Here is a 25,874-nt window from a genome sequence, read left to right on the forward strand (position 1 = left end):
CACATACCTGCTCTCAAGGGTCTTACATCCTAATTGGGGGATTGGAGGGAACAGAGAAGGCATATACACAAATCATAATACAAAGGAGAATGAGGTACAAAGGAGGAATCCAAGCCTCCTTGTCACCTAAGGGTCAGAGAAAGCATCACAGATGAGTTGGTACTTGAGATGGGACTTGAAGAAAGGAAGAGAGGGATGTCAAAGATTGAAGGAGAAAGAGACAGGCTTTATTCACCATTCTACCAATGTTTTGCTGTGTAAATTTTGGCAAGCTACTTTAGGGGATCTCAGTTTACTTATTTGTAAAATACAACAGACTATGAAATACTCTTTCTCAGACTCTAATAGTCTGAGAGTCTATAAATGAGTTGGATATAGGAAGAACAAAGAACTGAAGATGAAAGAGGGCAGGATCAGAACATGTGGACAGCATCTGTCTAGAATGTAGGGAAGGTGAGGAGGAAGAAGGTAAGATGAGGTCGGAAAGGTAGGCTGAGGTCATAACGTAGAAAGCTGGAAATGGCATGATTAGGAGTCTATACTTTATTCATTAATAATGATAACTGACAGGTTGTGGGAAGTAGGGGAGAAACAGTAGAAAATGTAGCTGATATAAAAACAGAAGTTTTCAACAATTTTTTCTTTTTTTTTTTTTTTTTTTTGGTTTTTTGTTTTTTGTTTTTAGGCAATTGGGGTTAAGTGACTTGCCCGAAGTCACACAGCTAGTAAGTGTAAAGTGTTTGGTCTGAGGCCGGATTTGAACTCAGGTCCTTCTGACTTTAGGGCCGGTGCTCTATCCACTGCGCCACCTAGCTGCCCCCAACAATTTTTTTCAAAAAAAGAACAAGCAAACCTAAAAATATAAAAATAATAATTGAGATGATATTGCATTTGATCTACACAATAGCCAAGTGGTGAATATTACCTATATTATCATTCCATTTTTACAGATAGGGAATCTGAAGCTCGGTAACTAAGTGTCCAAGGCAAGATTTAAACCCAAGTCTCTGCCAATAGCTAGTTCATGGTTCTTTCCCGTACACCTCCCAGCCTCTTCAGGCAACTGATAGAAGGTTTTCAGTAGAGGAATGAATTGATGCTAGTGGTGCCTTAGGAAGATTACTTTGGCAATATTCACAGGAGAGACTGGAGACAGGAAGAGGAGTTAGGAGCCTATTGCAAGAGATGATGACGTTGGACTGAACTTGGGTGGTGGCAGTGGGAGTTGAGAGAAGAGGGCAAATTCAAGACAAACAGCAGACGTAGAATGGCCAAGACTTGGCAACTGGTTGGCCGTGGGCGGGGGGGGGGGAGCGGGGTGGCGGGCAGAGGAAGTGCTGTGATCCACTACTTTGGCCTGGGTGAGTTCTGGACAGCTTGTGCTGTGCTTTAAACAGCTGGTGACCTCTGAACTCCCCAAGGAGGACACACTGTACAGATCCAACTTTTCTAAACACAGCCTCAGTTTTGGTGCTATGATTTCTGCCCCCAGGGTTTGAAGCATGACTAAGAAGTCTTCACATAAAGGTTTAGGACAGATTTGGAGATTCTAGCTGCTTGTCTTTACTTATCAGAAAGCATGTCAAGGGTTGAGGATCTAAGTGAAAATCCTAATAGGGTTCTAAATCAGTGTTTTCGAAAATATTTTGGCCATAGGATACTTAGGGGTTTAAAATACAATGATAGGACCCATAAATATAGAGATTTGTGGCCAAAGCTACAAACCACCAGACCAGTGAACTAACAACTCTGTTCAGAGTAGGCAACTAATATATGTTTGTTGAACTGCCGACTGGTTCAATAAAGGAAGACAGATTACATCATGTTGTAGTGAAAAGAACATTGGACCTACAGTCAAACGACCTGGATTCAATTCTCTGCTCTTCTATGTATTACTTATCTACTACTGTGACCATAGGTAAGTCTCTTCTGTCTGAGCTTCAGTTTCCCATCTATAAAAAGGGTAGATTGGACAAGATGATCTCTAAGGTCCCTTTTAGCTCTAAATAACAGGTGTTCCTAAAAGGCAACCACCGCATAAGGTCAGGACTGCAGTGTCCTTGTCTTAATAAAGTTATATGGTTTTAGCAAAAAGCTCATGGAACTGAAATCAGAAATCTTGAAACCAATAGCAGCTGTCAGACCATAAACAAGTCCCTTCATTTCTCTGAGTCTCAGTTTCCTCTCCTATAAAATGGGGCAACATTATTAGCACTCTCTCCCTCATAGGGTTATAGCAAGAAATGTTTTGTAATTCTTAAAATGCCATTAAAATGTGAATTGTTTTGCTTCTTCAGATTGTCTGTTATGTTTCTTTCTAGGAGGAGGGTGTCAGGACCTTGTGTGAGAAAGCAGAGAGAAGACAGGAGGTCAGTGTGAGAGGCAGGGAGAAGTGGTTCTCAGCATGAGCAGACAGAATGATTGGGTAAAGCCACCTGAACCATTTGCACTATACACTGACCTCTGTAGATGCTAGAGTAGGAGATAAGAGTCAAGGCTAACTCTAATGCTTTATGTACTATGCTCTAAGGTCCCTTCCCACTCTGACACTTTTTTGTTCTAAGGCCTTTCTAGCTCTGACATTCTATGGTCAAAACTCTACTCTGGTCAAGGATCCGTTTTTGCTAATTTGGGAATGAGGGAAAACCCTTCCAGTTGACCACTAGCATGGAAATTCTCTTATATAAACCTTAATCACAATATGTGGGACACCACCTACACCTATGAGGATTTCAGGAGACGCAATTTCTGAAATGCTGGTCAGGATCAGGGCTGGGACAAAGTTCATTCTACTGATCAGGCATATTTGTGGGTTTCACTCATAAACTGTCACCTCCTTCTGATAGAAATGATATCACATTTGTTACATCCCAACTCCCAGTGCCCCTCCCAGCATGCTATTTCCCCACATGGAGATGGAAACACAGCTTTCAAGTCTACAGAGCCTTCAAAATATTTGACCAAGGAAAGTTCATGATCCACAGTAACCTCAATGTTCCTGTCAAAACCCACTGTCCAAAACTATGTGCCAGCCAAACAGGAGCCCGGAAACCACAGGATTTTCTACCAAACGACAGCTATTCCATTTTGGCTGATCTGAGGCCTAGAGAATTCCAAGAAACAAGCTTGAAATTCAGTCAGGCAACAGACAACAAATAAACATGCCTGCCAGGTTTGACATGAGAGATAAGAAAGGTTGGGCTGCATCCATGCAGCAGCCGTGGTCCATTCACAGTCTGTTTGATCAGTGGCTGCACATCATGAAAAGAGAAAAAGAAAGTGAAGAAGAAAAAGAGAACTATGGAGGGGAACCCCCAGAAAAATCAAACTCACCCCAAAGCCAAAAAAGATGAGAGGAAGCAGGTGGGAGCAGCGCAAAGCCTCCTGGAGTCAGAAGATAAGAGTTTTAAGGCCTGGCTCCAACCTACCTTTGCAGTGTAATGGCCTTGGGCAAGTCTCTTAAGCTCTAAAGGTCAGGCTCCTCACCTTTTAAAAGAAGGAATTGGTGTTGATAATCTCCTGGATCCCTTACAGTTTGAAATCTTATGATCCCATAAAGGATCACAGAGCTAGAGGTATAGGAGACCTTAGAGGTCATCTGGTCAAATCCCCTCATTTTTCAGATGAGGAAACTAAGGACCAGGTGATTTTCCCAAGATCTGGGAAGAAGAGGGGAACAATAACAAAAAACTAGCATTTAAAATAGCATTTTAAGGTTTACAAAGCACTTTAAATTATCTGATGCTATCCTCATAGTAATCCTGGGAAGGAGGTGCTGTTATTACCCCCATTTTACAGATAAGGAAACTGAAGCACTTAGAGGTTAAGTGACTTGCCCAGGATCAGCCAGCTAATGAGTATTTGAGCTAGAATTTTAACTCGTATCTTCCTAACTACAGGACCAATACTATCCAATGTACCGCCTAGGTGCCTCAAACGATAAAGTGGAATTTAAACCCAGGTCTGCTGATTACAAAGCCAGTACTCTTTCCAGAGGGTTTCCCCTGGCTGCAAAAAATACAATATACATCTAACCTGTTTAATGTGAGATTAAAGATATCATGTGGAAGAAGGGGTAGACTATTGAGAGGCAGCTAAGTGGTACAATGAAGAGACCATGGGACTTTGAATCAGAAAGACCTGCAATCATATACTGCCTTTTTTGTTGTTCAGTTGTGTCTGACTCTTTGTGACCCCATTTGGGGTTTTCTTGGCAGAGACACTGGAGTGGTCTGCCATTTTCTTCTTCAGATCATTTTACAGATGAGGAAACTGAGATAAACAGGGTGACGTGACTTGCCTAGGGTCACACAGTTAGTAAGTGTCTGAAGCTACATTTGAACTCAGAGAGATGAGTCTTCCAGACTCCAGGCAGGGCACTCTGTGCACTATGGTGCCACCTAGCTGCCCCAAATCCTGCCTTAGACATTTCCTACTTATATGATCCTAGACAAGGTTTCATTCTACAAGCATGCATGATTCCATAAGTGTGGGTCCTCCCTGAACCAACACGGATCCCATCTTCTCCTTGGCCAACAATCTTTGCTGGTTGCTATAGTAGAGAAAATTCAACAGTTTCGGATGTGGCAGTACGTGCCTGGAATCCCAGCTACCAGGAAGGCTGAAGCTGGTGGATCCCTTGAGCTCAGGAGTTTTGCACTGTAGGCTAAGTTAGTAAGGGGTCTACGTCAAAATAATGAGCACCAGGGAATGGGGAACTACCACCTCACCAAGGAGACAAGAACTGGCCCAGGTCAAGAAACAAAGTAAACCAAAGCTCCTATGCTGGTCAGGAGTGGGATTGTGCCTCTGAGTAGCTCCTACACTTCCAACCTGGGTGAAATAGGGAGACCTAGTCTTTAAAAAAAAAAAATCACCATTGGGCAACTAGACCTCTGGTTAAGATTCCCTCCCCTAATCTGGGTCTCAGATGACAAAAATTCAATCTGTCGCTGGGCCTAGGCTTCTAGAGCCCAGAGTCCCAATTCTTACATGCCATTGAAAGAAAGCACCCTCAAATTTTTTTTTATGACATCATCTCTGGATCTGACCAGTAGAGGCTTTGTATTGAGAGAAATGATTATTTCTCTCTCATATTACTAGCCAATTATTAAAATTAGGGAGACCCAACCTTTTTTCCCTGTCCTTATCCTATCTCTCAAGGACAGGGCTGATGGAAGACGGGATTAACATTCTCCTTATTCTGTACTACTCAACCCAACTAGATCAGACTTCTAACCTATGGGGAAATTCTGGGTCCATTGTCTTCTGCTCAGGTTTAGGTCCCTGATGTAAATTCTTTGTTTAGATTGCCTAAAGCTGAGGGTAATTTAAAAGTAAATGGAACCTATTAGAATAGGTCCAGCCCCTCATTGCAATATTCATTCTCTCCTCACTTGTTAACCAATCAGAGTTCATTGCCACCCTCTGGAACACCCACTTTCCTGAGGCCATGTAAATCTTGAGCCCCACCCCTGCCATGAGGGTCTTTGGCATTCAAGAGTGTACTGATCTCTTTTATTAAAATGCTAGCATTAATAATGACTAATCTCTCAGAGATTATGTCTCTTGAACTTTTTAAACACCACAGTACGTTCAAAAGGACCTCATTCTAACTCTCTCCATGCACATGATTCTGGAACATGTGATGGCAGATCTTTCTCTGATTCTGGGAAATAGAAAGAACAAAAATATCAGAGGATCACCAGGCTATATCAAGTTTGGAAGCTTGCCAAGTCTCAGAAGATAGGATTTGCCCTCAATTCATGTATGATTGAGTCACAACAGAACAAGGGTTCTTATCCTGGGGTCAGTGAACTTTCGTCTTTTTAATAGTTTTATAATTATTTCTGTATGATTGGATTCCTTTGTAACACTACGTATTTTATTTCATATATTTAAAAATATTAATCCAAGAAGAAGTCTATAGGATTCACCAGGCTGTCAAATGAGTCTACAACACACACACACACACACACACACACACAAATGTTAAGAATCACTGCATTAGAACATAATTCTAGAGGCAGCTGGGGTTACAATGGAGGAGAATGCTGAATTTGGAAATCTGGAAGACCTGAGTTCAAATCTTCACTCAGATACTTACTTGTTGTGAATAACCCTGGCAAATGATTTAACCTCTCTCAGCCTCAGTTATCCACATCTGTAAAATGAGAATAATAGTAGCTATCACTCAGGGATTTTTTTTCTTGTTTGCTTGTTTTTTGGGTTTGTTTGTTTGGTTTTTTTGAGGATCAAATGATAGATGTACAGCACTTCAGTGGGGGAAAGAACACAATTCTAATGTGCTTGAGTTTTTATCTACAGAGCCCAGAATGGTGTATATGAGGGCAAATACCATCAAATATTACCTTGATGACATTGATGAATATCTTGGGCAAGACCCCTCCCCTCTCTGTGCCTCAGTTTTCTCATTTGTAAAATAGCGGAGTTGTACAAAATGATCTCTACAGTCTCTCCCAGACCCAAGCCTTATGATTCTGTTGGTATGACTTAGTAATTAGTATGTGATGACTCAGAATCTGAAGGCAATTCAGGACATGGACATTATCAATAATGATAAAACAGAAAAAGACCCTGGGCTTAAAGATCTCATTTGAACCTCAGCTATGTGATTTCCTCTATTATCTATGGAATCGCAGGTCCTTGACATATTAATGTCCTACCTATGTGACCTTGGGTGCATTTCATCTAAGTTCTCTGGTGCTGCATTTCTTCTTCTATATAATGGGGATGGGCTAATGATACTGGCTCTTAGTGAGAAGTTTCCAAGGAATGCACTTTATAAACTGAAAAACATGAGTAGTTATTCTAATGAGAGGGAGGGAGGAATGAAGAAGGAAGGAAGGAAGGAAGAAAGGAAGGAAGGAAGGAAAAGAAAGGAAAGGAAATAAGCATTTATTAAGCAACTACTATGTGCCAGGCACTGTGCTAAGTGCTTTACAAATATTATCTCATTTGAGCCCCACAACAATTCTGTAGGTGCTAAAAAACAAACAAACAAAAAAAAAAACACTTAATAAATGCTCTTTCATTTGTCCATTCGCCACCTATATTTTACATCATATTGTTAATCATTATTTCAAGTATATTGCTTTATATCCTTTTTCCTCAATTTTTTTCTAAGTGCTTCAAAAACAGGAACTGTTTCTTAAATTTCCTATCACCATCTCTTCCACACCAGCCCCTCCCCCTCAGAGCCCCCAGGGCAGTGCTTTCAGCATAAGAAGGATCTGATGATATATTTATTGATTTATTCTTTGACCAACTAATAACTAACAAGAGCTCACATTTCTACAGCGCTTTGAGGCTTAGAAAGCCACTTTCAACAACTCACCCTGGTAGTCATGTATATTTTACATTTTATTTCACAGATATATAAACAGGCTCAGGTGAAATATCTTGCTCACTGATATACAAACAGTCACTTTGGAGTTAGCCATCAAACTTGGGTCATCCACCTCCAAAACCAGAGTTCTTTTTCCATTTAACTATGTTATCTCTCATTTAGGGATATCAAGTTTGGAACTGGGTGGGACCTCCAAGGTCATTGGATCATCATAGGTTTATAGTTCCAGAACTGGAAGGGACCTTAGACGTCATCATCAAACAGTCCCATTTTCTTTCTTTTTTTTTTTTTGGTGAAACACTCCCATTTTCTACATGAGGAAGTGAGGCCCAGAGACTTGCCTATGGTCACACAGCTAGTAAGTGTCAAAGACCAGATTTGAACTCAGGTCTTCCTGACACCAGGAGGCCCAGCACTCAATCCACTGTGCCACCTAAACAATAAATCGAGAGCCCAGTTGATGACCAGAAAATAAATCACAGTATTATTCCTAGAAACAAGCGCCTAAAATTGAACAATATATGATTAAATCAATGAAAACCATGAAAATCCATCAAACTCGGGAAGGCAGGAGGATCATGGCCTTGCTATTACAGTGCCCTTCACCAGAATAGAAGAACAGAAACTGAGGGGACAACAGTTAGCAGCCACTTCATGGGGTGAGCCCTGCCAGCTGTCTTGCTCACATTATGAATACTGTAATATTAGCATACAAATTACATTAGCATGCAGCGACAGACTTGTGTGACAAATTGGAGTCCCTTCCAATCTTCCCAGAAGGAAATATGTAGCTCCTAGCTCTTTGTTTCTGCTCCTCCAGAATATCATAACTCAAAGAGCCACACAATTAGGAAGATAGAAAAGGCCTTCAGAAATAAAACAGAACATCAGGGCTAGAAGGCACCTCAGAATATGGAACGTAGAATGTCAGGGCTAAAAGGGGGCTCTCATCCAACTCTCTTATTTTCAGAGGAGGAATCTAAGGACTAGGAAGGTTAGAAGACTTAATGAATCATCAGGTATAGAAATTGCAGGGTCCAACCGAATCATTCAAAAACCATTTATTGTCTTCATTGATGTTGGAAACATGAAAGGTTCTAGAGGAGGCTTTACCACAAACACTTCAGCAAAGTTCTAAAAATGTACCAGGAGGAAGAACAATAAAGAAACCAACAAGACACAAGAGCTTCCATCCATTCCAAGAGTGAACAAGCAACCTGCCGGAAGCCTGCAGGAATTCTGAATGGAAACAAGGCAGGCAAGAAGGAAGCCAGCACCATGAATCAAGGCCTAAAGCCAGCAGGATCTAGGCCCTGGCCTGTCAGGGCAGCAAGGGGAAAGAGCCAACCTCCATCATTCACTATACAGGGAGATGGGGCTGGGCGGTACAAGCTCACCTGGGGCCTTCCAAGAGGCCTGAAGCCAGCACCCTGGAAGGCCATGCTGGAGCCATAGAGGGAAATAAAGCCAGCATGGAGTCTAGGCAAACTGCTAAAGCCATGGGAGGAGACAGGGCCAGCGTAGCACCCAAGCAGCCCCAACATGAAGGGACCCTACAAGAGTCCTAAAACAATTACTCCTACCAGACCTGCCACAAAAGCCAGGGTTAGCATAGCAAAGGAATAGCCCCAGAACCTTGTGCCTTTCAAGAGATATGTGAACATCACAACCAAGCATGCCCAACTGAAGCCTGTCACAGCCATAGTAGGAGATGGAGAATAGTGAACTTTGAAGCAACCCTGGTGAAAGGACCACAGCTGAGTAGAATATTTGAAGCACAAACACAGGAGACAAGAGAAACCTAGAAAGGTAAACACAACTGAGCAATTAAAAGTGATTAAATGTTGATGAAATTCTTACATTCTAATAGAGAGAGAAGAGACAAGTACCCCTTCAGAATTTCACTATCTTCTAGAAGTAAAGTAAGACTAATTCAGGTCCTGGGGTGGTTTTGTTCTGTACTGTAGTTTTTAAAAGAGTAAGAAAAGGTAGTGGGCAAAATGAGGAAAAAGTAGGAGGAACTTACTATAGAAGAGGACAATAGAGAGAAAAGGGATCTCAAAAACCAAAATGCACATTTTTCTGAACTGGGCAAAGAAAGGTTGAACACATAAACCCAAAGATGTAAGTATGAATCATAGGAACTGGTTGACAAGAGGAGATGTAAGAGGGAGGATAGAGTCGGGGAAGAAATAATCACAAGCAAAATAAACTTTAACTTCTGAGGGTGGATCATAAAGGAGAGATCAAAAGGAGAGACAAGAGATCAGGATCTGAGCCAGGAGAAGAGAGGAGGGTCAGAAGAGTGGGATCAGAATACTGCATTTATGGGATATGTTCATTCCATTCCTCTTACTTTACCACTTTCTTCTTTATTGGAAAATAGAAGTGGCAAAGTGGGGGACAACTTTCTACTGAAGCTGCACCCAAGGACAAATCTATAGCTGTGGTGCCTAGACCCAAACCAAGTACTGAAGCCTAGAAGACCCAGGAGTACAGGGATCAAACAATGTCCTTGAAATGACTTCACAGGGATTGCTGAAAGTTTGCAGCTCTCTGGCTCAAGCTGCCAACATGATCTGTGAAGAACATAATAATTGATGACCAAAGATGTAGAGACTAGAACCCCAGACAAAATAGGCCAGGATCATACAAGATCACAACAGGTCTTCCAGAAGTACTCAGAGCCCAGAAATTCCCAATCCCAGAAGCAAGGATGAAAAGTGAGTAAGAAAACAAATAAAACAAAATGAAACAAAAGATTAAGACCTATCATAATGGCAGGGACCCCAAGATACAAACCCAGAAGAGAAGAATAACTTCAAAATATCTACTAGCAAAGCCTTATAGAAAAATACAATTCAAACCACAAGATCAATTAGAATTCCTAGAAGAAATTAAGAGGGTTTTAAAGGTAGCCTTTTTTAAGATTTTGAAGATGGTATTATTGAGAAAAGAACTGGAAAAGAAATGAGAGCTTTGTGGAAAGACTTGGAGCAGCTTACCACAAGAGGCAGAAAATCTTATCCAACTAAAAGATTACCTGAAGGTTAGAATGGACTAACCATGAATTAATGATTACATGGCACTACAAGAAATATTAAAACAAAGTTCAAAGATTGAAAAAATTAGAAAGAAATGTAAGGCATCTCACATGAAAAAGAACTGATCTGGAAAACAGATCAAAGAAAGATAATTTAAAAATCATTGGACTACTTAAAGGCCATGATCAAAATACAAAATATGGATATCATATTTCAAGAAATCATGAAAGAAAATTGCCCAGATTTCTTGGAACCAGAGGGAAAAGTAAAAATATTTTAAAATCTACCAATCACTTCCTGAAAGAAATTTCAAAATGAAAACTCTCAGGAGCAATATAGCCCAAATCCTGAGCTTTCAGGTCATAGAAAAAAAAAAATACTGCAAGCAGCCAAAAAGAAAGAATTAAAGATCTGAGGAACCACAGTCAGGATTAGACCAGATTTAGCAACTGCCACAATAAAGGACTGGAGAGCATGGAATATGATATTCCAAAAAGCAAAAAATATAGGCTTACAACCAAGAATAACTTACCCAGCAAAACTGAGTATAATCTTAGAGAGGGAAAAAACAGAATTTTAATGAAATAGAAGACTTGCAAGCATTCTTGATGAAAAGACCAGCTGAGTAGAAACTTTGAAATAGTAACATAGCAGTAAAGAGGAACAGACAAGTGAACTCTGGAATACAATATAAAAGGACGAAATGTTTGAATTGTAAAGGGAAGTGAGGATGATACAAACATCTACTAAGGACCATAATATAATCAGGGGTCATAGAATGAGTCAAATGAGATGGAGGGCCTGGGAATAATTTTATTATATCTTGATGATGTTAAAAAAAAAAGAAGAAGAAAGAGAAGGAAAAGGAAACACTGAGGAAGAAAAAAGGAGAAATAGAGGTACCTATCCAGGGGGCACAAGTAAAAGTTTATACAAATGAGGAAGAGTTGTAGGGCACAAAATAAATGTACACAAATCATCAGAACTTCTGTATATTATCAACCAAATCCAATAAGAAGAGATAGAAAGAGAAATTCCTTTTGAAATAACTACAGAATATACAAAATATTTGGGAATCTACCTGCCGAGATACAGGATGTACAAGAATACAACTAAAAAACACTGTTTGTAGATATAAAGAGAAACCTAAATAATTGAAGCAATATTAATTACTAATGGGTATGTGAATAAATATGATAAAAATGACAATAATATCTAAATTAATTTGCTAACTCAACACCATGCCAATCAAACTACCAAAAGATTACCTTATAAAGCCAGAAAAAAAAATGATGATGAAATTCATCTGGAAAAAAAAAAAAAAGATCAAGACTATTGGGAAAAATAGTGAGAAAAAAAAGTAGGCAGGAAAGAGAGTCTGAAATTCCAAACTGCAATACATGTAGTAATCATTAAAAACAATTTGGTACTGGTTAAAAATAGAGATCAATTAGCAGAATAGATTAAGTACACAACATACAAAAAGCAAATAAACTTACTACCTTATGCTTGACAAAGCCAAAAACTCCAGCTATTGGGGTAAAAACTTACTATTTGACAAAAATTTCTGGGAAAACTAGATAGCATTCTGGAAGAAATTCATACCATATATCAAGATAAGCTCCAAATGGACATATGACCTAAACATAAAAGGTCACATGATAAAATAAAGGAACAAGGAAGAAATTTCTTTCAGATCTATGGATAGGAGAAGATTTCATAACAAGATTGAGAGGATCACTAAAGGTAAAATGGACAATTTTGATTACTTAAAATTAAAAAGATTTTGTACAAACAAATCCAGTATAGCTAAAATTAGAAAGCAAAGAATTAATTGGGGGAAATATCTTTGCAGCAATTTTCTCAGATAAAGGTCTTATTTTGAAATTATATAAGGGGGACAGCTAGGTGGTGCAGTGAATAGATCTCTGGCCTTGGAGTCAGGAGGACCTGAGTTCAAATCCAGCCTCAAACACTTAACACTTAACTAGCTGTGTGACCTTGGGCAAGTCACTTAACCCCGAATGCCTCAGCAAAAAAAAAAAAAGAAAAGAAAAGAAAAAAAATTAAATTATATAAGGAACTGATGCAAATTTATAAGAATAAGAGTCATTCTTCAATTAATAAATAGTCAAAGCACATGAACAGGCAGTTCTCAAATGAAAAAAATCCAAACTAACTATGGTCATATGAAAAAGTATCCCAGATCACTAATATTTTAGGAATGTAAACTAAAGCAATTCTGAGGCTCCATCTCACATCTATCAGATTGGTAAAGTTAACAAAAAGGGAAAATGACAAATGCTGGAGAGCCTGTGGGAAAAACAAGAACACTCAGGTACTCTTGGTAGAACTGTGAATTGGTGGCACAGCCATTCTAGAAAGCAATTTGGAACAACGCCCCAAAATAGCTAAAAAAAATTATTAAACTGTGCATACACTTTGACCCAGCAATAACCCTTCTAGGCCAATACCCCCCAAGGAAATAAAAAAAAAACAGAGAAGGACCTTAAATATATAAAAATATCTATAGCAGCTATTTTTACAGAGGCAAAGAATTAAAAAACAAGGAAATGCACATCAGCCGTGGAATGGCTGAACTAATTATGGTATGTTGATATAGTGGAATACCATTGTACTATCAGAAATTAAAAACAAGATGGTTTCAGAGAAACATATGAAGATTTGTATGGATGGATGCAGATGGATGGAACAGAACCAGGAAACAATTTATGGGAAAACATCAACATTATAAAAACAAACTATTTTGAAAGACTGAAGAACTTTGATCAAAGCAATGATCAATGATAATTCCTGGAGACTAATTAATAATAATATTTACATTTACATAGTGCTTAATGTGCTAGGCACTAGGCTAAATACATTACAATTATGTCTCATTTGATCCTCTCAACAACCCTGGGAGGTAGGTATTATTATTATTTCCATTTTACAGATGAGGAAATTGAAGTAAACAGAGGTTAAATGACTTGCCCAAGGTCACACAGCTAGTACGTATCTGAGGCTGGATTTGAACTCAAATTTTCCTGACTCCAGCCCTGGGGTTCTGTCCGCTGAGTCACCTAGCACCCTTAAAGATGAAGAATGCTACCCACCTCCTGGCAAGGGAGAGGCTGGACTAATATACAGACTAAGACATACATTTTTGGACTTGATCATATGGGAATTTGTTTTACTTGACTTTGCTTATTTGTTAAAAGGATTTTCTTTTGTTGGGAGGGAGGAGAGGGGAGGTAAGGGGGAGAAAAAAAACAGATATTTGAAAATTGAAAAAACAAAATTTAATTATAATAAAGTCTTATCCCAGGACATAATTCAGCCAATGACACCCATCCTGGGAAAGGGGCAGGACCTCAGGAACAGCACCCCAAAGTTCAGGGCCAAGAAAGACCTGTAAAGCACAGAAAGAAAAGATAAAAAGAATGCTTAGGAAGACTGTGCCCCTGGACAAAGTCCTACCAAGGGTAAAACGCTGTTCCAGGTTTTCTAAATTCCACCTCAAGGTTCTTACTACTTATTGCCTCTATGCTGCTTGGTATCTTGCACTATTAAAAACTGCAGAAACTTGGATTTACTATTAAAATATCTTAGTATGGGAAATAGCTATTTTTCATCATTAATAATATGAAGACTCAAGTGGTTAATTGTTTGTGTCAGAGTCTTTTTAAGGACTTTAGGTTGCAATAAAAAAGTCTTTGGTAATATTTGAACACTGTCTCAAACTCCCTAACTGATTTTAAGTTTTATACTCTTATAAAAGAGTACTCTTAGCTACCTCTGGGCTAGGCCTGTAAGGTCTCTCTGTGGTCCTGATCTTCATTCCTAGGGCATCAATGTGGGCTGGCTGTGATAACCTAACTTGGATTTGACTTTTAGACGACCAGACTTCCTGGACACCTGGACCCCCTGACAGCTTGTTCTCCTAACCTTTGTAAATTCACAGTGTCATAACTTCTAGATTAATCTTCTTCACCTAAAACAAAAGTGGAAAGGAAAAGGATCAAGGCCTATTTTCTTTTTTTTAACTTAATAGTATTTTTTTCAATTATATGTAAAGATATTTTCAACATTCTTTTCTTAAGATTTGGGGTTCCAAATTTTTCTCCCCCCCTTCCCAAGACAACAAGCAATCTGACATAGGTTATACATATATAATCATGTTAAACACATTTCCACATTAGTCATGTTATGAAAGAAGAATCAGAACAAAATGGGAAAACAACAAGAAATAAAAAACAAAAAAAAGAGAAAATAGTATGCTTTGATCTGCATTCAGACTCCATAGTTCTTTCTCTGGATGTGGTTAGCATTTTCCATCATAAGTCTTTTGGAGTCTTGCATCATTGTACTGCTGAGAAGAGCTAAGTCCATCATAGTTAATCATCCCACAATGTTGCTATTACTGTGTATAATGTTCTCCTGGTTCTGCTCACTTCACTCAACATCAGTTCATGTAAGTCTTTCTAGGTTTTTCTGAAATCCACCTGCTCATCATTTCTTATAGCACAATAGTATTCTATTACATTCATATACCACAACTTGTTCAGTCATTCCCCAATTGATCCACATTCCCTCAATTTCCAATTCTTTGCCACTACAAAAAGGGCTTCTATAAATATTTTTGTACGTGTGGGTCCTTTCTTCTTTTTTATCATTTTTTTGGAATACAGACCTAGTAGTGGTAATGCTGGATCAAAGGGCATGCACAGTTTGATGCCCGTTGGGCATAGTTCCAAATTGCTCTCCAGAATAGTTGGATCAGTTCACAACTCCACCAATAGTATATTAGTGTTCCAATTTCCCCACATCTCCAACATTTATCATTTTCCTTTTCTGTCAATATTAGCCAATCTGATAGGTGTGAGGTGGTACCTCAGATTTGTTTTAATTTGCATTTCTCCACTCAATAGTGATTTAGAGCTTTTTTTAATATGACTATAGATAGCTTTAATTTCTTCATCTGAAAACTGTCTGTTCATATCCTTTGACCATTTATCCACTGGAGAATGACTTATATTCATATAAATTTAATTCAGTTCTCTAGATATTTTGGAAATGAGGCTCAAGGCCTATTTTTACAAAGCAACATGTTGGCCTTGGATAAGGAGAGAACCAGAGATCTCTTGACTCACAGCACTGTCTTTTTCCAGATAATATCTAGCATGAAGAAGTTAGTCCAAAGAAAAATTGAGCCAAGAAAGTGGGTGGGAGTCGATTTTTGAATGCCTCCACAGCTAGTCAAAGAGCCTCCTACTGACTATATGGTTATCCAACCTGAGCCGATTATTCAATATCTATACATGTTCCAAAGTCTCTCCAAAACACTTCCACTACTTGTCTCCCAAAAGTAGGCTTCCCAGACTTTTCTACACCGGTAATTGTATCAGCTGAGCACACTGATGGAGTCTGTGCAGGTTAATAAGGACTGGGCTTATTGGCTGGTCCTCTGTTACATTTGCTATAAGTTTTATTCTATGTTCTCATTCCCACTTATTTATCAAAATTTTATAATAGTAATCAATCTGATTTGCATATCCCTTCACTGTTTACAAAGCACTTTCTACACAGCAACCTGGTTAAGTAGACAGTGTACATACAACTCCATTTTATATATAAGGAAACTCAGGCTCAAGAGCAGCTAGTAAGTGGCAAAGTTGAGCCAAATCTTCTGACTTCAAATTCACTGCTCTTTCCACTATATCATACCACCAAAAGAGTTCTCTTATTCTCCTTTCTTTACCAAAGTTAAGACAGAAAAGTATTGTATGATGGAAAGAGCACTTTACTTAGCATCTATAAATCTGGGTCCTTGTGCTGGCTTTGCTATTGACTTACTGTTGTTCAGTCATTTCAGCCTGGTCCAACTCTTCATGACCCTATTTGGGGTTTTCTTGGCAAAGATACTGGAATGGCTTGCCATTTCCTTCTCCAGCTCACTTTACAGATGAGAAAACTGAAGCAAACAGTGTTAAGTGACTTGCCCATGGTCACACTGCCAGTATCTGAGAATCCCTGATATTATATAAGCTTAGAGATCATGTTTCAATTCCCTTATTTATAGGATGAGAACCTGAGACCTAGTGAGGAGAAGTGACTTCCTCAAAGTCACACAAGTAGTAAATAGCAGAACTAGACCTCGAACCTACCACCTCTGGCTTCAAATCACAGAGTCTTTCCACCACATCATGTAACTGTGTAAGTCCCTTAACTTCCTGAATATCCATTTCCTCGTTTGTAAAATGAAAGAGTAGGCAAGAAAATACCTATGGTCCCTTCCAACTCTGAATAATTTTGTTCTTTTACTCTTCTATTGCTAAAAGGCACCAGAAATTCTAGGAAACCTCTGTTAAGGATACATATCTTGTATGGGGTGGGAGGTGGAGAAATGGAAGGAAGCTAAGACCAGGATCCAAGCTGAACTCTGGCTATGCAGCCGTTCTATTGTTTTCAGAGGATTGATTAGTTTGTTTACTCTACGTATTTCCAACCTTCCCAATTGTTACCAGTTGTTAGAAATTCCTTGGTCTTCTCAATGTGGTCAGAGAGTGTAGAGGTTGCAGGATGCAGGATGATGGATGGCCAATGCGCTTTCCACAGTGGATGGAGCATAGCAATAAAGTTGGGTTCTGTCAACAGGAGACTCAAACAGGCAATTATCAATGGCCATATCTTTTGTTTTCTTCTCCTTGGGTTTTCAAATGAGACACTGTCAATTATCTTCCTGCCAATCCCTTTACTTCCTTATATTTTGAAAAGTCACAAGCCACCGCAAAGCTGTTTCCCTCTTTCTTTACAAATGCACTTCAAACTCTGGGGCTACCTAGCTAGCGGCAGGGTTTAATTAGTTTCAGGTTTTTTGAAAAGAGTCCTCAGCTCAACTTGACCACAGTTTACTCTGTGGCCAACATGACTGAATTCCACTGGCATCTTTCTGTTGAGCATCCTGCTTCGGAGGAGTAATGCAACGCTTTCTATGGCATACACGGAGAGGCTGAAGAAATGTGGGCCCTTGGCAACTGAATGGATACAGTGATGGTCTGTGAGACAAACTGGAGAATATATTTCCCCTTCCCTCTTTTACCTCACCCCTGAAAGAAGCCAGGCATACAGTATTCCTATTATTCACTCTAGCAACTTCCTACAAGGTAAACTTAGGAGTTCATTACAAAAAAAGATTGACATCATCAATTCTCCTACTTAACCAACTCTAGTAACCTCCTACTGCCTCCAGGATAAAATCTAAACTTCTTGGTTTAGCTTTTAAAGCCCTTCATAACCCGGCCCCAACCTATTTTTCCAACCTTATTGGGTATCTCACACATATTCTTTAATCTAGCCAAGCTGGCCTTCTCTCAGTTCCTCACCTATAACATTTCAACTCCTTGGAAATGGTCAGTCACCACACCTGGAATGCACTGCCTCCTTACATCCACCTCTCAGAGTCCTTCTCTGCCTTTAAGTTGCTGCTCAGGCCTTATCTTCCGCATAAATTCTTTCCCCAATCCCTCCAATTGTTAGTGCTCTCTCTCCCAAACCACCACACATTTAAATACTTTGTATGTTGTGTGTGTATATGTACATATATATATACCTATATATGTACTTAATGTCTCCTTCATTAGAAATATAAGCTCATTTTTGAGTAGAATGTTTTATTTTTTGTATTTGTATCCTCAGAATCTAGCACATGGAAAGATGGAAGGAAGGAAAGAAGGAGGGAAGAGGGAAGATGAAGGGAAGTAAGGAAGGAAAGAAGGAAGGAGGGAAGGAAAGGACCAAGGAAGGAAAAAAGGAGGAAGGGAAGGAAGGAGGGAGAGAGGGAGGGGAGGGAAGGAAAGAAGGAAGGAAAATGTATTAAGTGCCTATTATATGCCAGGCATTGCACTGAGCACTTAACAAATACCTGTTGATTAATACTTAACCTGAATAAATGCCTCTCTGTTTAGAAATGGCAAAGTTCATAAAATATATGACAAAGGTAAAATCAACTGAAAAGCATCATAAAATATAACTCCAATCATTATTATTATTATTATTATTACACAAGAGCTTACATTTGTATTTAATTCTTGTAAAGTGCTTTCCTCACAACAACTTTGTGGTGGGGGGGGGGTGAAGGGAGAAGTGTGTACAAGTATAATTATCTCCATTTTAAAGATGAATAATACGAAGCCATAAGAGGTGATTTAATTTGTCTGCAAACATATAATGTACAGCTATACCTAAGCAGCACAGTACTCTGCACGTACTTTAATAGACATTTTTAATAAATTATTGCTGAATTGCAGAAAATGTAGCTTTTAAAAAACAATTTTGAAAAGTGAATAATGGATCAGCCAATTCTCATTTTTGTAACTAAATAAACCTACATAGTCCCAGGAATAACATGACCCTCATCACCATCACAGCACATGGATCTATAATGCTTAAAGGTTCAAAAAGCACTTTCTTTGCAATTGCCATGTGAGATATCATAGAATATTACAGAATTTTAGAATAAGAAGAGTTCTTAGACTGCACCTAATAAATGTGGTTCCCAACTTGTTTCAGTCTCCATGATCCTATGCTGTCAGTAATCCTTTCCATACCTCCTATTCCATATGAAAGAAAATAAATTCCAGAGCTTAGAATGCATGTGCACAGACAAAATAGATTAATTTAATTTAATTGGGTACATCATGTTTTTATTTTCACAGAGTTGTTAAATGTTTATCAGAACAGTCAAATAAATTAGTGAGACCCTCGATTATGCTTCATGTCAATGAACAGTTTTATTCTTTATTTACAGTTGTTGAAAAAAATACCCACATATCATGTTCAGCCTCTAATTTCTTTCTTGTTTTGGATTTGCTTGAGAACAGGACTGAGAATCCTGATTCACTGAGATAACTTGATATAAACAGAATTACAACCTTGTGAGCACATTTAGCAAGAATGAGACATGCTTCTCCAATGGTATACCAAGAAGTTTATAACTTTATTGATTAGAAATCAAATTAGAGTTTTTGGTTATTAAGGAGATCAATTAGCTCATCTCTCACTGCGCCACCATCACTCTTTTTTGTCTAGTTTAATAGGAATAGGATTTCGTGTCCAAACCTCATTCATTTTGTTTATGGTCAGAAGGAATTACTTCAATGGTCTCTTTCACATTTTTCATATGCGTTATAATGCTCCCTTCCTTTACTATCCTAACTCCACTTCCTTACCATCCTTTCTCTAATCCACAATTTTTTTTTTGTTAACATGACTCCTTTGGGAATATTTTCATAGGATAATATAATCACTCACCAAATATTCCCCTATGCCCCTGGGGACTCAGGATATTGGGTATTAGGTAAAATCCTCACATGTGATAATGAGGAAACTGAGGCCCAGGGAGGAAAGATGATTTGCCCAAGACCTCACAGGCAAATAGCAGAACAACCACATCCTATGACCTGACAACCTCTGAGATCCCTGCCAACTCTAAATCCTATGATCCTGTGACTTGCTCCAGGTCATACTGTTTGTTTGAAGAAGAGAATGCACTTGAATCCAAATCTTTTGACTTTAGAACCAGTCCTCTTTCCCAATGAAATGTCATTTAAACATTCATCTGTAAAATGAGGAAAGTCATTATTGTACTAGCCACCTCACATAGTTATTTGAGGAAAGTATTCGGCAAACCTCAAGGCTCTTTAGAAATGTAAGCTACTACTAATACTGCTCTGGAAGTGTAGATATTATTGCCCCCACTTTATAGATTAAAAAACTGAGAGCTTTTCAATGTACAAGTGTGATCATTATAACAAGTTCAGGGTTTATTCCAAAAAGTTTGGCAACAACACTTATAATTGACCATTTGCTATTTATTTAGTAGAACATAGATTTGAGAACTGCCAGTTACCCTCAACCTGGTTTAGCCCATCTGATAAGATGGTTTACTGGGATATGGCTGCTGCCCATAATTCTTGGAGTCACAGGTTAGAATTGGGGGAATCAATGAACACCAAAGGTTGATAAGCAGCCCTGAAAAGGGCTTGGCAAGCCCTCACACCAGAGGTGCTAGTTCTTCTGAACACCCCATACACCATAAACCTGTCAGTGAGTTTGGGGAATGTCTCCCCAGGTATGTGATGACAAGACCCCATTGGAAAGGGCAGATGAGAACAATTTGTTCGAAGTAGGTATTGTAGAGCACTTAAAGCTTAGTCAGACATCCAAGGTCATCCACTGCATCCTGGGCCATCTCCAGTCATCTTGACTTTTGTCCTGCCACTGGACTTCAACAACTTTGGAAGAGAGAGTGAGGTTGACAACTTTGTGCAATTTAGCTCACTTAAATCCAATTCATACACAAGTCAAGACATCACCCATGATTTCATTGGTCCTCTTCAAAAAAAAGAACCAAAAAGAACAATAGGACACAATTTGTCCTATTCGTAACAAATTTAAAATGATTATACTTCCTTTCACAATTTGCTTAAGATATGATTTTGTATGTTTTGTTTCACTTCTTCAGGGCTCTCATCAGTGCACATGACAACCCATCTAAGGCATTTAATTCTGTAAGATTCTTGGACATGAATTCCTATAAATCATTAACAATGGACTTATCCAATCTTCAGAGGACTTACTCTAAGTCTTTTTTGCTTGAGTACCAGCATGGGAGCTGTTCATCTATTTCTCAATCTTGTCATCCAACCAACCCACTTTCTTTTCTGAGCCTCAAGAATATCCCTCCCACTACTTCTTATCCATAAATCACTATTGGACATATGCTGCATATTATGTATACCTATTGTGCATTTCTTCGTTGTCTTCTGAGGTTACCAGAATTACTTCGATTCCTTATAGCATCACTATTCATTAAAAGAGTGGATCTAATTCCTGGGAACAATTTGGGGTTGTTAAAAACAATGCACAATTCCAAAATGGAATCCAATCTTCATTCTTCCTCCTATTCAGTTCTGAGTCCAGCTCATCTATAAGCATCAGTGCTTATCTCAGATACATGTATGATCTCCTTTAATCATCCAACAGAAAACCCAGACCTCCCATCTTGCCATATTACCTAATTCCTAACCCTACTTTTCCTCTGAGAACAGTATTCAGATAAATTCTACCATTTATACTGAGAAGGGCATAACAATTAACTACAATATGACTCACTCACCATTCCAGTGACACCCAGACCAAAACTGCCTTCCCTGGCTACCCTTTTCCAATATATGTTGTAATCTCCTATTAGAATATAAGTTCCTTGTGGGCAGGGAATATCTCACTTGTGTATTTATATCCTCAGCACCTTCACTGTATCTAGCACATAGTAGGTACTTAATAAATGTTTTTATTCACTCACTTATTAATTTAGATATCATTGGGGAGGTCTGAGAATGTTCTTGTGTTTGATGAAATAAGTGCAATATCATCCCTGAAGAATATCTGGAGGACCTCACTATCTATAAGCAATCTTTCTTCCATTTATACATTATACAGGGAATCCTCCATGACATTGGTAAAGACCTCTGATTGGTAAATACCATAGGATTTTCTGTTCTCTGCACTCTTCACTCAGCTATGTGACTTATAAAGATGTTGTTTTCTGTAGAAAATTACTTACAAAAGCCTACCCTGTTCATATTTTCATCAAGGATACCCTCAATACATATGTAGATCATTTTCAGAAAGTCTATAAATACTCAAAAGTAGATACATGGGTCAGTAGTTATTGATGTTCACTCAGTTGCCTTTGGGGGGCATTCATATCATTGGGAATTTTTTTTCCCATTCTTTTTCTATTTTCTCCCTGAGATCTCTTGCAAAATGTTCCTTCCAGATTGTGTTGCCTCCAGCATAGAAGTCCTTGAACTAAAGCAGCCATTCTTCCTGGCTTCTTCTTCTTATGTGTCATTTCTATCTTGTTTTGGGGATTGAGGTGTTAAGACTAAATCAATTGCCAAATATTTATTATTCATTTGTACAATAATTATGTGCCAGGCACTATGCTAAGTACTAGGGATGCAAAGAAAAGCAACAATACTGTCCTTTCCTCAAGGACATCATATTCCTCACATTTCAAGGAAAACAACATGTAAAGAAATAGCTATGTACTAGATGCATGCAGAATACATGGTTGGTAATCTCATGGGGTAAGGCTGTAGTAGATGAAAGGGGCTGGGAGAAGTACTATGGGACAGAGCAGGAAAGGCTTCCTGCAGAAGACAGGAGGAACAATGATCAGCGTAGAAAAATTTGACAGATTTGTTCCATTTTCCATTTATCCCCCATTAGTTTTGTATATGAATACTCTTGGGTTTATGTGGTTCATTTGGGTCTCACACTAAGGTTTCTGTTGACTTGTTTTCGCATCCACTGATTTTCACTGTTTCGTGAAGCAATATTGCTTTCAATCTTCCATCCTCCTCTTCCGTAATGTTTTATAAACAAGGTTGTGTTCTAAACTGCCATAGCCCTGGGCTGCCATGTCTCCCTGTGTGGGAAAGAGATCCAGGGCTCTCTGGCTAGAATGCTTTCTGGGACCTTTTGGTTTTTTTATGTCAGTGACTGTTTTACATTGTTTAAATTTTTACAGAAAATGGTGATGATCAAGGGCAATACCTTTGTGGGATTTTTTGTTTGGTTTGTTTGGTTTGGGGTTTTTTTTGTCATTTTCCTTTTCCTTTTTAGTCTCTCTGAACCTCCATTTGCCCATCTGTAAAGAAAGGAGATTGGACCAGTTGATAAATAATAATCTTTCCAGCTCTAAATCCTAGGATCTTGATACAGTGTAAAGAACATTGGCCTCTGGAATCAGACTACCTGGGTTCATACCTCTCTCCCCACCACCTCCAACACTACCTGTGTGATCTTGTGTGTCAGTCTTCCTGGATCTCAGTTTCCACATGTATAAATAAGGAATTAAACTACATGGCCTCTGAAGTCCCTTTGAATACTACTTTTATAAATCTACACATCTTGCAAAATTGCATTTTTTGGTTAAAAATACTTTCTATACATTTGCTCATTTGAGCTCCACAACTACCCTGTCAGAGTATAATGGAAAGAGTCCTGTCCTCATCTTAAAGATGAGAAAACTAAGGTCCAGGTGAAGTGACTAGCTCAGAATTATACAGGTAATTATGGCCAGAAGCAGGATTTTAAACCAGGTTTTCTGGGTTCCAAGCCTACCATTCTATCCACTGCAGTGTGATGGGAACAGAGAGTAAATAGAGGATCATGGACTCTAAGGCATGTCCTCTGACTCTAAGCCAAAGGTTCTTTTCACTAAGCCATGCTGACATTCTCAAGAAAAGGTTCTTTGGTTCTTGATATGAAATACATATGCCCTGACAAGAACTATCCCAGAAGATTAATTCAGAAAATAGAATTCATAGCATAGCATTTTAGAACTAGACAGGACCCCAGAGACTTTCTAGTCCAAGCCTCTTACTCTTGCCTGCAATACGGCTAAAAATCACTGTGTTTAAGTGAGGAAGTATATTTTAAACATCCAATAACTCTAAAGGTAAAACTATTGACTAAATATGATGTCATATAACCCCCTAGAGAAATTAGTACACTATATTATCAGATTATAAATTCCTTCAGGGGAGTGGCTATCTCATTTTTCATTACTGTATCCCCAGAGTCCACCATAAGGATTGGCATATGGGAATACTTACTAAAGGCTTGATTTGTTATTGTTTGTCCTTTGTTTTTGAAAAAAAAATAATGATATGACTGGGGGATGTTTTAACTTGTTTGCGAATTGGATTTAAGTGAGACAGAGTTGCACAAAGACATCGGCCTCACTCTCTTTCAGAATTGTGGAGTCCAGGAGAAGGACAAAAGTCAAGGTGATTGGCAATAGCCCACAATGCAATGGATGATCTTGGTATTTTTGAGTTCTGACCAAGCTCTAAGGGCTTCAATGCACCTACTTCACTCTCCTTTCTGTTCATTGGAACAAATTGTTCTCATCTGCCCTTTATGCCAAGAGAATTCTTCACATGCTTAGGGCAGAAATTCTCCTAGCTCACCAATAGGTTTGAGGTTTTGAGGCCCCCTCGGTTACCCTCAATGGGGTTTAGCCCATCTGCTGAGAAGGTTTTACCCAGGTGTGACTGCTGCACATGCTACAGGCTCCTTGGAGCCAAAGGCTCAATTTTAATTGAATTGATAATCCTTACTCCTTCCAGGTGTGATGGAAAAAAGGCTAGATTTTTAGTCAAAGAAATGGGTTCCAATCCTGCACTTCTTACTTACTGGTTGTGTGTCCCTGATCAAAGTCCTTTCATTTTCTGGGTCTAAGTTTTCTCATCTGAAGCAATCAATAAATCAAAATAATTTATTGAGGATATATTAGATGTTAGGCACTGTGCCAGGTGCTAAGGTTACAAGGATGAAAATGAAACAGTCCCTGTGCTCAAAGCACTTACATTTGATATATCAAGAGAGACAACATGTATTCTTCTAAGCATAAGGATAGTGCTGGACCAAGTGATCTTTAAGGTCCTTTCCACCTCTGAGCCTCATGATCCTATGCTCCAATTTTTGCTTAAATATTAAGGAGAATGTTATTGGTTAAAGTCATGAAACAACAATTTCTCTCTTCATTGGGTCCCAAGCTCAAGATGTTGCTGAAAAAAAAATAGCTTTTTCCTGCTGATCCACTGATTTTAAAAGAGAGACAAGTGTGAGCAAACAAAAGCTGTTACCTCGAAAACTGGAACCAAAAAATCTAGAAAAATACCAGATATGTTTGCTGCTAAATAAGCTCATTTACTTATTATTTTAACCCATTCACTTTCAGAAAATTGACCTGTTATAAGGCTGGCTAATTAGGTTTCCATTTGCATATAATATTTGCTAGAGGGTATATGGAAGAGAACTCAATGCTTAATAGGCCTATGGTTGCATATTGGTCCATATTTCTGCTAAGCCACAGGCTCATAAATTAATGCACCCTATATTTTGGTACTGTGCTTTAGACTACACAACAATCTTCCACATCCATGTTCTCCCTTAACTCTCACAATGACCCTAGTAGGGTGTGTGGCACATTATCTCCATTTTACAGATAAAGAGGCTGGGGCTCAAAACTAAGAAGTGGTGGGGCCAGGTTTTTTAACTTATTTGTAGTAGGACAAGGCATTTACAAAAATAATAATAGTACAAGTTGAATAAATATATTTGTATGGGGAGATTAGATAGAAAAAGATGAGATATTGGAAAGGGAAGGGTCACTGAGGAGTTGGGGAGGGAACCCGTAGAGATCCAGAGTAGGAGTCATGAAGGAATCAAAAGGATTAAAACCTGGAAGAGACCTAAGAGATTAAGTAAAATCATAAAACCTAAGGGAGGAAAGGAACATAGAGATTATCTTGTCTGACTTTCTTATTTAGCAGAAAAGAAAGAAAGAAAGAAAGAAAGAAAGAAAGAAAGAAAGAAAGAAA

Source organism: Vombatus ursinus, unplaced genomic scaffold, assembly GCF_900497805.2.
Source record: "Vombatus ursinus unplaced genomic scaffold, bare-nosed wombat genome assembly UNPS02007284.1, whole genome shotgun sequence".
Taxonomy (NCBI): Eukaryota; Metazoa; Chordata; class Mammalia; order Diprotodontia; family Vombatidae; genus Vombatus; species Vombatus ursinus.